The sequence below is a fragment of the Macaca mulatta genome, chromosome 2 (assembly GCF_049350105.2).
Source record: "Macaca mulatta isolate MMU2019108-1 chromosome 2, T2T-MMU8v2.0, whole genome shotgun sequence".
NCBI classification, from domain to species: domain Eukaryota; kingdom Metazoa; phylum Chordata; class Mammalia; order Primates; family Cercopithecidae; genus Macaca; species Macaca mulatta.
Genome location: NC_133407.1, coordinates 182142489 through 182156907, shown reverse-complemented (window position 1 = coordinate 182156907; position 14419 = coordinate 182142489). Strand labels below are relative to the sequence as shown.

Here is a 14419-nt window from a genome sequence, read left to right as displayed (position 1 = left end):
CATAAAGGGTAATAAGATAGTATTTGCAAGCCTTATGGCAACCTCAAACCAAAAAACATACAATAGATATGCAAAAAATAAAAAGCAATAAACCAAATCATATTACCAGAGAAAATCAGTTTCACTAGAGGAAGACAGGAAGGAAAGAAAAGGAAAAAAAAAAAAAAAGAAAGAGAAGACCACAAAACAATCAGAAAACAACAAAATGGCAGGAAATAAGTTCTTACTTATCAATACTAACATTGAATATAAATGCACTAAACTCTCCAACTTAAAAACATATAGACTGGCTGAACGGATGAAAACCCATTCATCTGCTGCCTACAAGAAACACACTTCACCTGTAAAGACACACATAAACTAAAAATAAAGGGATAGAAAAATGTACTCCATGCCAATGAAAACCAAAAAAGAACAGGAGTCACTACACTTCTATGAGACAAAACAGATCTCAAGACAAAAATGATAAGAAGAGACAAATGGGTCACTATATAATGATAAAGAGGTCAATGCAGCAAGAGAATATAACAATTTAAAATATATAGGCACCCAACCCTGGAACACCCCGATATACCAAGGAAATAATATTAGAGCTAAAGTGAGAGATAGACCCCAATAAAATAATAGCTGGAGACTTCAGCACCCCACTTTCAGCACTGGACAGATCTTCCAGACAGAAAATCAACAAAGAAGCATCAGACTTAATCTGCACTATAGACCAAATGGATCTAATACATATTTACAGACCATTTCATCCAAGAGCTGCAGAATACACATTCTTTTTCCTCAGTACATAGATCATTCTTAAGGATAGACCATCTGCTAGGTCAATAAACGGGTCTTAAAACTTTCCAAAAAACTGAAATAATATCAAGCATCTTCTCTGATCACAATGGAAAATTAGAAATTAATAACAAGAGGAATTATAGATACTATACAAATATATGGAAATAAAACTATGTTCCTGAATGGCCAATGGGCCAATGAAGACATTAAGAAAGAAAACTGAAAAATTTCTTGAAACAAATGATATTGGAAACACAATATAGCAAAACATATAGGATACAGCACAAGTAATATTCAGAGGAAAGTTTATAGCTTTAAGTGCATACATCAAAAAAGAGAGAAAACTTTATTAAATAAACAATCTAATGATACATCTTATAAAACTAAAATAGCAAGAGCAAACCAAACCCAAAATTAGAAGAGAAAAAATAAAGACAGAAAAAACAAATGAAATTGAAATTTTAAAAATACAAAAGATTAATGAAACAAAAAGTTTTTTTTTTCAAAAGTTAAAACAAAATTGACTAATCTTTAGCCAACCTAAGGAAAAAAAAAAAGAAAATACGAATAAATAAAATCAGAAATTAAAAAGGAGGCATTACAACTGATACTATAGAAATTCAGAGGATCATTAGTGGTTACAATGAGCAACTATATGCCAATAAATTGGAAAATCTAGAAGAAATGGACAAATCCCTGGATACATACAATCTAACAAAACTAAACCAAGAAGAAATCCAAAATCTGAACAGACCAATAACAAGCAATGAGATCAAAGCTGTAATTAAAAGAAGTCTCTCAGTAAAGGAAAGCCAATGGGTTCACTGCTAAACTCTACCAAACATTTAAATAAGAACAAATGCCAATCCTACTCAAACTATTCCAAAAAAGAGAGGAGGAGGGAATACTTCCAAACTCATTCTACATGTCCAGTATTACCCTGACACCAAAACCAAACAAAGAAACATCAAAAAAAAGAAAACTACAGGCCAGTATCTCTGATGAATATTGATGCAAAAATACTCAACAAAATAGTAGCAATCCAAATTCAACAATACATTAGAAAGATAATTCATCATAACAATGTGGGATTTATCCCTATGATGCAAAGATGGTTCAACATACAAAAACCAATCAACATAATTCACCATATCAACAGAATGAAGGATAAAAATCATATGGTCATTTCTGTTGATGCTGAAAAAGCATTTGATAAAATTCAATAGTCCTTCATAATAAAAAAAAAACTGGGAATAAAAGGAACATGCCTCACATAATAAAAGCCATATATGACAGACCCACAGCTAGTATACTAAATAGAGAAAAAACTGAAAGCCTTCTCCCTAAGATCTGGAACACAACAAGGATGTCTACTGTCATCACTGTTATTTAACATAGTATTGGAAGTTCTAGCTAGAGCAATTAGGTAACAGAAAGACATAAAGGACATCCAAATTGGAAAGGAAGAAGTCAAATTACTCATTTGCTGATGATATGATCCAATGTTTGGAAAAACCTACAGACGCCATGAAAAAACTATTAGAAGTAATAAACAAATTCAGTAAAGTTGCAGGATACAAAATCAACATACAAAAAAATCAGTAGCATTTCTATATGCCACCAGTGAAAAACATGAAAAAAATTTAAAAAGTAATCTCACTTACAATAATAGCCACACATAAAATTACCTAGGAATTAACCAAAGAAGGGAAATATCTCTATAATAACTATAAAACAATTATTAAGAAATATGACAAGAACACCAAAAACTGGAAAATTACTCCATGTTCATGGATTCAAAGAATCAATATTGTGAAAATCTCCATGCCACCCAAAGCAATCTACAGATTAAATGCAATCCCCATCAAAACACCAGTGACATTCTTCACAGAAATAGAAAAAATAATCCTAAAATTTACATGGAATCACAAAAGATCCAGAATAGGCAAAGTTATCCTAAGTACAAAGAACACAACTGGAGGAATCACATTACCTGACTTCATATTATACTACGGAGCTATACTAACCAAAACAGCACGGAAATGCCATAAAAACAAACACACAGACCAATGGAACAAAAACAGAGAACCCAGAAACAAACCCATACACCTACAGTGAACTCATTTTTGACACAGGTGCCAAGAACATACACTGAAGGAAAGACACCTCTTCATCAAGTGATCCTGGGAAAACTGAATATTGATAGGCAAAAGAATAAACTAGACTCCTATCTCTCAACATATACAAAAAACAAATCAAAATGGATTGAAGACTGAAATCTGAAACCTCAAACTATGAAACTACTACAAGAAAACACTGGGGAAAATCTCCAGGACATTGGTCTGGGCTAATATTTCTTCAGCAATACCCAACAAGCACAGACAACAAAAGTAAAACTTGATAAATAGGATCACATCAACTTAAAAAGCTTCTGTACATGAAAGGGTACAACCAACAAAGTAAAGAGACAACCCACAGAATGTGAGAAAATATTTGCAAACTACCCATCTGACAAGGTATCAATAACCAGAATATATAAGGAGTCCAAACAACCCTACGGGAAAAAATCTAATAACGCGATCAAAAATAGGCAAAAGATTGGAATAGATATTTTTCCAAAAAAAGATATACAAATGACAAACAGGCATATGAAAAGGTGTTCAACATCATTGATCATTAGAGAAATGCAAATCAAAACTACAACGAGATATCATCTCACCCCAGTTAAAATGGCTTATAGCCAAAAAAACAGGCAATAACAAATGCTCGCGAGGATGTGGAGAAAAGGGAACGCTTACACAGTTTAGGTGGGAATGTAAATTAATATAACCACTATGGAAAACAGGTTGGAGGTTCCTCAAAAGCTGAAAATTGAACTACCCTATGATCCAGCCATCCCACTGCTGGTATACACCAAAAAAGGAAATTAGTAGATTTGGAAGTGATCTCAGTGCCAATTAACAGATGAATGGATAAATAAAATGTAGCACATATATACAATGGAGTATATTCAGTCATACAAGAAAATGAGATTCAATCATGTGCAACAACATAGATGGGATTGGAGATCATTGGGTTAAGTGAAACAAGAAAGACAAACATCACGTGTTCTCACTTATTTGTGGGATCTAAAAATCAAAACAATTGAATTCATGGACCTAGAGAGTAGAAAGATGGTTACCAGAGGCTGGGAAGAGAACTAGGGGGCTGAGGGGCAGGTGGGGACAGTTAATGGCTATAATAAAAATAGAAAGAATGAATAAAACCTACTATTGATAGTATAATAGAGTAATATAGTCAATATTACTTAATAATATATTTTTAAATACCTTAAAGAATGTAATTGGATTGTTTGTAACTCAAAGGATAAATGCTTGAGGGGATGGATACCCCATTCTCCATGATGTGCTTATTTCACATTGCCTGCCTATATATCAAAACATCTCATGTAGCCCATAAATACATACACCCACTATGTACCCACAAAAAAAATTTTTAATGATTTTAAATTTCTAAAAAAGGAATAAAAAATAAAATAGCCACATGGTAGCATGTGCCTGTAGTCCTAGCTACTTGGGAGGCTGAGGTGGGAGGGCTTGAGCCCAGGAGGTTGAGGCTACAGTGAGCTATGTGATCATGCCGGTGCACTCCAGCCTGGGCAACACAGCAAGACCCAGTCTCAAAAAAAGAAAAAAATATCCTAAAGCTCAACAATAAAAAACCAAATAAAACAATTTAAAAATAAGCATAGGGCTTGTGTAGCCATTTCTCCAAAGAAGATATATGAATCTCTAATAAATACATAAAAAGATGCTTTGTATCATTTATAAATAGGAAATGCAATTAAGACTACAATGAAATACCACTTCATACCATTAGGATGGCTACTATAAATTAAAAAAAAAAAAAAAAAAACAAAGTAACAAGTGTTGATGTGGATGTGAAGAAACTGGAAACTAGCCAGCAAGAACACAAAATGAGGTACGGCCATTGAGGAAAATAATACAGCAGTTGCTCAAGAAATTAAAAATATAATTACTATAAGATCAAGCAATTCCACTTCTGGATATACACCCAAAAGAATTAAAAACAGGGAGCTGAGATATTTGTATACCCACGTTAACAATCACTAAAATATTAAAGTAAACCAAGTGCCCACAGATGAATAAATATAGAAACAAAATGTGGCATATAAATACAATGGAAAATTATTCACCTTTCAAAAGGAAGAAAATCTGGCATATTCTACAACATTAATGAACCTTGAGGACATTAAGCTAAGTGAAATTAGCCAGTCACAAAAAGACAAATACTATATGAGGTGCTTTAAATAGTTAAAATCATCAAACAAACAGTAAACTGGTGGTCATAAGGGGAATGGGGCGGAGGGAGAAATGGGAATTTATTTTTTTAATGGGTTTCAGTTTTACAAGCCGGAAAGTACTGTGGAGATTGATGATGGTGATGGCTGCACATTATTAATTTATTTAACAACATTAAACTGTACAATTAAAAATGATTCAGATGGTAAAATTTATGTTAAGTGTATTTTATTACAATAAAAAACTTCAGAGTCTTAAAAATCATTTAGTACACTTGACAAAAAGCATACAAAATTATATTTAAAATAGGCATATGTTCTTCTATGTAAATTACACATCAATAAAGTCGGTTTCAACGAATGAATAAATAGAAAACTTGAATTGTCCTATAAGTGCATGATCAGATGGCTTCACTGATGAATTCAACTGAACATTTAAAAAAGAATGAATATCAATTCCCCTAAAAACTCTTCCAGAAAGTAATGAAGGAGAGAAAGTTTTCCAACTCATTCTATAATGACAGTATTAGCCTGATACCAAAACCAGAAAAAGACAGACAGTACAAGAAAAAAAAACCATGTATGAATCTCCCTCTTGTACACAAACATAAACATTCTCAAGAAAACTGAATCCAGTAACATATTAAGAGTATTATAAATCAGATCAAGGAGATTTATCCCAGGAATGCAAAGTTACTTTAATATATAAATATGAATTTATCCAATAAATTTGATTAGTAAAATAAAGAACATAAATTACAGTATGAGAATGCAGGAAATTCAAACACACAAACATTATTTTGAAAGCCATTACCAAATTAAGAAGAGAAAGGAAATTCTCCAACATGATAAAGTACATCTATGGAGGCCTGCCCAGCTCATCACCACCATCAGCACCCACACCCACCATCCAGGTGCCTAAAGACAAGTGTGACCTGCCTACTCCAAACAGCGCACAAGCATGTCATCCCAGAACTAAACAGTAACACTTCATTTGCTGCCACCAGTGCTTACACGTACAGTACAGGGCCTGAGACAAGCCCATGCTCATGCTGTCCAGAAGCATGAGTACTGGCCAGGCCCACTCATTGCTGCCAGTGCCCAACAGCACCAATAACTTGAAAAACAGCTGCCACCACCCACCACTATGGCTACAGCCAACACCCATGCACCCCACCTAGGGACCCAAGGAAGGACAGGTGCACCCTGTCCCCTCCAAACAGTATCCGCAGGCACTGTCCCAGGAAGAAAGAACAGGCCCACCCAATCTGCTGCCACCAGTACCTGCCCGCATAATACCGTGCCTAAAGACAGGGCTTCCCTGTCCACTGCCACTACCACAGCCCACACACACTGTCAAGAGGCCTAAGTACTAGCCCACCCCACTCACCATTGCCAATGTCCAAGTACACCATCCAGTGACCTGAGAACCCACCCATTGTTTCCTGCCACCTACCTCAGCCACAGCCGGCACCAAACATGCCGGGACCAGGGACCCGAGAACTGACCTGCCTGGACCCTAACCACCACCCTAACCCATGTTACCACCAGGAATCCCAAGAACTGGCACAAACGGCTCATCCCGACCATGACTGGTGCTCATACATGCCACCCAGGGGTCCAAGGACTAGCAAGCCTGGTGTACCTGTCCCCAGTAAAGCCTTATCACAGTCTCCATTAGAAACCACAGATTTACTTCCTGCTGATGAGTCTGAAAATTTTTAAAATAAATATATAAATTGCAGGTTAAGACAACAAGGACCCTGCAGACATCAATATCACTGATTATGACCAAAGAAATAACAGGGAGACTACACCACCGCATCCACTCAGAATACAACCCTAACAAACATCACAGATACATCTACAGGAAAAAGTCTCTACCAAATGAAGTTAATCCATAAAGCTGAAAGTAACAACTGTTAACACCAGATGCATGGATATCAACATAAGAATATAAGAAACATGACAAAGCAAGAAAGCATGACATCTCCAAAAAAATACAATAATTCTCCAGTAACGAAACACAGAAAAACACATGTATGAAATGCCTGAAAACAAACTCAAAATAATTATCTAAGGCAGCAATCCCCAACTTTTTGGCACCAGGCACCAGTTTCAGGGAAGACAATTTTTCCACAGACCAGGGGATGGCAGGGGAGTATGGATTGTTTCAGGACGAGACCGTTTCATCTCAGATCATCAGGCATGAGATTCTCACAAGGAACATGCAACCTAGGTCCCTTGCATGCACAATTCAAAATAGGGTTCATGCTCCTGTCAGAATCTAATGCTCCCACAAATCTGACAAGAGGTGGAGCTCAGGCAGTAATGTTCACTCACCTGCCACTCACGCCCTGGCTCTGTGGCCTGGTTCCTAACAGGCCACGGACCAGTACCAGTCCATGGCCCCAAGGGTTGGGGATCCCAATCTAAGGAAACTCAGCAAGTTACAAGAGAACACAGAAAAACAATACAAAAAAAATCAGAAAAGAAATTCAGGATATAAATGAGAAATCAACAAAGAGATAGGTATCATTAAAACAAACCAAACAAAAATCCTGGAATAGAAGAGTTCAATTAATGAAATAAAAAACACAATTAAGAACTTCAACAACAGACTAAGCAGAAGAAAAAAATGTCTTTTTGAAGACATGTCTTTTGAAATAAACCAGTCAGACAAAAAAAAAAAGAATTAATAAAGCCAACAAGACACATGCTACATTATAAAAAGACCAAATATTCAAATTTCAGTTGTTTCAGAGGAGGAGAGATTGGCAAAGACATAGAAAACCTATTTAACAAAATAATAGCTAAAATTTCCCAACTCTTATGAGAGATATACACATCAAGATACAGTAAGTTCAAATTTTACCAAATAGATTCAATCCAAAAAGGTAAGCTCAAATATTACCAAATAGATTCAATCCAAGACACTATACTTTTCCCAGACATTATGCTCAAACTGTCTAAAATTAAAGCCAAAGATAGAAATCTAAAAATAGCAAGAGAAGAGCATCAAGTCACATATAAAGGGAATCTCCATCAGACTAACTAAATTTCTCAACAAAAACTTTATAGGCCAGGAGAGAATGGGATGATATGTTCAAAGTGCTGAAATAAACAGCTACCAGCCAAGAACGGTATATTCAGCAAAGCTATCCTTCAGAAATGAAGAGGAAATAAAGTCTTTCTCAGGCAAACAAAAACATAATTTATAACCGCTTTACTGATGCTATGAAAAATGCTTGAGTCTAGAAGCAAAAAGACAGTATCTACCATCATGAAAACACACAAAAGTATAAAACTAACTGAAAGAGCAGGCACAAATGAGAAAGAGAGAGGAATCAATCATTATCACTACAGAAAACCACCAAGTCATAAAAGTAAACAATAAAGAAAGGAACAAATGATATACAAAACAATGAGAAAGCTAACAAAATGTCTTTACACTACCAATAATAACCTTAAATGTAAAGGTTTAATTTAAATGTAATGTACTGTAATGTAATTTAAATGTAAATGGTTTAAATTCTCCAATTTAAAGACGTAAACAGGCTAAGTGGATTTAAAAAAACAAGACCAAACTATATTCTTCCTAGAAAAAAATTCTCTTCACCTATATAGACACACATAAACTGAAAGTGAAGGGATTAAAAAAATATATATCACACAAATGAAAACAAAACATATGCATTAGTAGCTATATATACTTATGTCAGACAAAACAGACATTCAGTCAAAAAAACTTACAAAGAAACAAAAAGGTCATCGTATACTGATACAAGCATAAATTCAGAAAGAACATAAAGATTCTGAATACATACACCCAACATCAAAGCACACAGAAATATAAAGTACGTATTATTAGAGTTAAAAAAGAAAACAGACCTCAATATAATAATAGTTTGGAAAGTCAACATCCTCTTATATGGTTTGGGTCTGTGTCCCCACCCAAATCTCATGTCGTATTGTAACCCCCAGTGTTGGAAGAGGGACCTTATGGGAGGTGATTGGATCATGGGGGACAATTTCCCCCTTGATGTTCTCCTAACAGTGAGTGAGTTCTAACGAAATCTGGTTATTTATAAAAGTGTAGTGCCTCTCCCTTCATTCTCTGTTTCTCCCGCTCCAGCCATGTACAATGCACTAACTTCCTCCTCACCTTCTGCCATGACTGTAAGTTTCCTGAGGCTTCCCCAGAAGCAGAAACCTGGACAGCCAGCAAAACCATGAGCCAATTAAACCTGCTTTCTTTATAAATTATGCAGTCTCAGGTAGTTCTTTATAGCAATGTGAGAATGGACTAACACACTCTCTTTGAACACTAAACAGATCATCTAGACAGAAAATCAACAAAGAAAAATCAGGTTTAATTTGCACTATAGACCTAATAGACCTAACAGACATTTACAAAACATTTCATCCAAGAGCTGCAGAATACACATTTTTTCACCAGTGCAAGAAACATTCTCCAGGACAGATCATATGATAGGACACAAAACGAATCTCAATAACTTTTTAAAAACTGAAATCATATAAAGTATCTCCTCAGACCACATTGGAATAAAACTAAAAATCAAGTAACAAGTGGAACGCTGGAAACTGTACAAACCCCTGGAAATTACACAACGTGCTCCACAGCCATTAGGTCTGAAGAAATTAAAAGAAAAAAAATTTGTTTTACTTCCTGAAAGAAATGAAAACAGAAACACAACATACCAAATCTATGGACAAGCAAAAGCAGTGTTGAGAGAGAAATGCATAGCAATAAATGCTTGTATCAAAAAGTAGAAAGATTTCAAATAAAAAGTGGTTACAATGAACCTCAATGGACTAGAAAAGCAAGAATGAACATAACAAGAATTAGTAGGAGGAAAGAAATCGTAAAGATCAGAGTAGAAATAAACAAAATGAAGACTTAAAAAAAGATCAAACATAAAGTTGGCATTTTGAAAAAATAAAACTGATACACCACGAGCTAGACCAACCAAGAAAAAAAGAAAGACCCCAACAAGATTGAAAACAAAAAGTGAGACATAAAAATTGATACCATAGAAATACAAAGGATCATTAGACACTACTATTAATATGAACAACTATGTGCTTAAAAATTGGAAATCCAAGAGGAAATGAATGAAGAGACCAATTCCAGGCCCAATGGCTCATCCCTGTAATACCATACTCTGGGAAACCAAGGAAGGAGGATTGCTTGAGACCAGGTGTTCAAGACCAACCTGGGCAACACAATGAGACTCCATCTCTATAAATTCAAAGCATTGGCCAAGCGTGGTGGCATGCACCAGTAGTCCCAGAGACTTGGAGGCTGAGGAATGAGGATCACTTAAGCCCAGGAGGTCAAGACCACAATGAGTTATGACCATGCCACTGCACCCCACCCCAGGCAACAGAACAAGATCCTGTCTCAAAAACATAAATAAATACAAATCTAAAAATAGAAAACAATTCCATTCATAATAGCTTCAGAAATAAGAAAGTATTTAGGAATAAATTTAACAAAAAAAAGGCAAAGACACACTGAAAACTACAAAACACTATTGAAAAAAATTATAAAGGACATAAATGGAAAGACATCCCATGTTTATTAATCTGAAGACAATATTGTTAAAATGGCAATATTCCCCAATTTAGTCTACAGATTCAATACAATCTCTGTCAAAATCCTTGCTGGTTTTTTATTTAAAATGACAAGCTGATTGTAAAATTCAACTGAAAATGCAAGAAACCCAGAACGGCTCCAAAAAATATTGAAAAAAAATAAAGTTGTAAGACCCACACTTCCCAATTTCAAAACTTACTACAAAGCTGCAATAGCACATGGCAGTACCAGCATACGGACAGACATATGGAACAATGGAAGCAAACTGAGAATCCAGAAATAAACACTAACACTTACTATCAACTGATACTTCACAAAGATTCCAAGACAATTCAATGGAAAATAATGAAGAGACACCATTGTCTTTTCAACAAATGGTGCTGGGACAAATGAATATCCAAAGGCAATAATATTAATTAGGGTGCCTATTTCATTCCATACCTAAAAATTAACTTAAAATGGATCAAAGACCTAAATCTAAGAGCTAAAACTATAAAACCCTTAGAAGAAAACACAGGAGTAAAGGATCACAACCTTGGATTAGGCAATGGTTTCTTAGATATGACACCAAAAGCACAGAGACAAAAGAAAAATAGATAAATGGGACTTCATCAAAACTTAAAATCTTTTATGTTTTGAAGGACACCATCAAGAGAGTGAGAAACTTGCCAAAAGTATCAGATAAAATATATGAAAATCATATACCTGATAAGGGACTTGTACCCAGAAAATATTTTTTAACTCTTACAACAAAAAGATAATCCAATTTTAAAATGGGCAAAGGATCTGAGTAGACAATTCTCAAAAAGACATACAAATGACCAATTAGCACATGAAAAGACAATCGACATCATTTAGTTATCAGGAAATGGCAATCAAAACCACAATGAGGTACCACTTCACACTCACTAGGATGAAAGATGGAAGGAAACAAAAGAAAAGAAAAGAAAAAAGAAAGAGGAAAGAAAGATGGAAGGTGATAACTGCTGGTGAGGATGCAGAAAAACATGAATCCCTCATACATTGCTGGTGGGAATGTAAAATTGTACAGTCATTTTGAAAAAAGTTCAGCAGTTGCTCAAAAAGTTAAACAATATTAATGCATGACACAGCAATTCTAATCCTAGTTATCTGTTTAAGATAAATGAAAACATGTATGTCTTAGGACGGGCACAGTGGCTCATGCCTATAATCCCAGCACTTTGGGAGGCCAAGGTGGGCAGATCACTTGAGCTCAAGAGTTCAAGACCAGCCTAGGCAACATAGCAAAACCTCATCTCTACAAAAAACACAATTAGCCAAGCATGATGATGCATGCCTGTAGTCCCAACTACTTGGTGGGCTGAGGCAGGAGGATCGCTTGAGCCTGGGAGGTCGAGGCTGCAGTGAGCTGTTTTCCACCACTGCACCACTGGGCAAAGTGTTTTCCACCACTGTACCACTGGGCAACAAAGTGAGACTCCATCTCAAGAGAAAAAAAAGAAAAAGAAAAAAGAAAACATGCGTCTACACAAACACCTGCAAACACTTGTACAGGAATGTTTATGACAACATTACTCATAATAGCTAAGAAGTGGAAACAACATAAAAATCCAACTGGTGAATAAACACAATGTGGTGTAAAAAGAAATGAAATACTTATATATGCTACAATATTAACAAACCTCAAAAATATTATGCTCGGTGAAAGCCAGATGAAAAAGAACAAACATATTGTATGATTCTGTCTATATGAAATGTCCAAAAAATCAAATCTTATAAGGTTAGTGGTTGCTTACAGTTGTAGGTGAGAATATAAAATGGTTGCAAAAGAGCAGTTGCTTTTGGAGCACGATGGGATGTTCTAAAACCATCACCAGACTGTAGTGATGGCTCACAATTCTGTAAATACACTAAAAATTATTTAATTATTGAATTAAAATGGGTGAATTTTATGATATGTAAATTATATCACAATAAAACTTAATTTTTAAAAAAGCACTAAGAAGTATTATAATCTTTAAAGTAAGATCAAACACAGGAGATAGAGTCAGCAGTTCCAAAGTAATACAAACATACGGAAACTTTCTCCCCCTCTCCAGGTGTATTTTTGTTGCTTTGACTTCCCTTCGCACAGCAGCAATTTATAAAATGTTTCAGATAGCCTAGAAGAATTCAATGTTATTAAAACAAAAATTTAAGTCTGTTAATACTGGACTAGGTTTCCTAGAGATGCATTAATAACATTCCTCTCCATTATAGTAAGAAGGCCTAAATTTCCTCAACTATGAGATAAGGCCAATGCTACTTACATCTCACAGACTTATAAAAATTAAATAAGACAGTTCAGGCTTAGCCTAATGCCTAACATATAATAAGTACTCAGTAGATATTACCTGTCATAATTATAATAGAGGGTTTTCAGTTCCAATCTGATATTGCTCGTGTACTCTCATGACCGATACGCCAAATAATTAGTGGAGTAGAAAGAACAGCACAATTTGATTTTAAAAAAATTACACTACAAGAGAACTAAATCTGTAGGTACAAATTCTGTAAGCTCATTGATAGTGAAAATGAGATCAAGAGAGGAAAAAAGAATCCCATTAAAACAGAAAAACCAAACTGTTTCTCTTCTAAAAATAATATGCCCAAGAGAATTTTACAAAATCCTTGTGCTGTGAAGCAAATACATCATAATTTCCCACTCCAGTTGTTTTGAACGAAGTCACTTCCTAACTCTGCCTACTAACTTAACTGTCATAACCCAGTTTCATCTAAACAACTCATCATGTTCCATCTCACCTTAGTTTCCAGATATTCTAGATATCCTAACCATCCCATTTTACCTACCTTTTAGAAGCAGAACATTCAGAAAAAGGTTAAGAATCAAAAGCTCCAGAACTTTCAGTAGAGAAAAACTGAAGTATAGACAAGATGCCCCCTCCTAGCTTAAGACAACTAGGATTTGGAAATGACTCAGGTCCTTTCTACCACACATCAGAGATACATCTTTAAATTCTACTTTTTAATATTCATATACATCCCCCAGAAATAATTTATGAACATTTTAACATTGTGAACTTGAACTAATTATATATTAATATAATTAGTTATATATATAAAAGACACATATATGCGTCTTCAGTATAAAATTTTGAAATAACACAAAGCCCTCTAGATTTTAAAAGTTTGTCAAAAATCACATTCTATTATTCAAAAATTGGCTGAGTAAACTATACAACTAATTACACTAATGACTGTTGGCTACATCACTTTTATCAATTTAAAAATGTATCATTTTCCTTTGTCAGGATCATGTCAACCACACAGTTCTTTTTATTTATTAAAAAGATGGTGATTTGGTTCATTATTGTATTTTTAATTCAATGTCTACTGCTACTGAATTTTAAAAACTTTTAATCCTCTAACAATATCATTAAGTGTATATTAAATAGATGTTATAATGTTAATGCTGTGACCATGCCTAAAAATCACTAACTCTGGAAGAGAAGTCAGATGTCATAAATTCTATAAGGAAGGCCAAACAATTATCTTTTTATGCTAGGCTGACAATTTAGCAGAAAATACACTGAAAAAAAAATTAGTGATAATGCCAGAAAACTAAAAGGCAAAATTAAAGCAATATGTTACAAAGTTATTGATTGATATCCCAAAGAACCTGTGCCCACCACTTTACAAGCATTCTTATG

The 14419-nt window shown here is 34.7% G+C and overlaps 1 protein-coding gene across 8 annotated transcripts in view; it reads right to left on the bottom strand.

Moving 5' to 3' along the window:
* The window catches only part of SENP7 (SUMO specific peptidase 7), a 204277-nt gene that overhangs the window by 121926 nt on the left and 67932 nt on the right, over positions 1-14419 (bottom strand). The gene's annotated exons all lie outside the window — the stretch shown is intronic.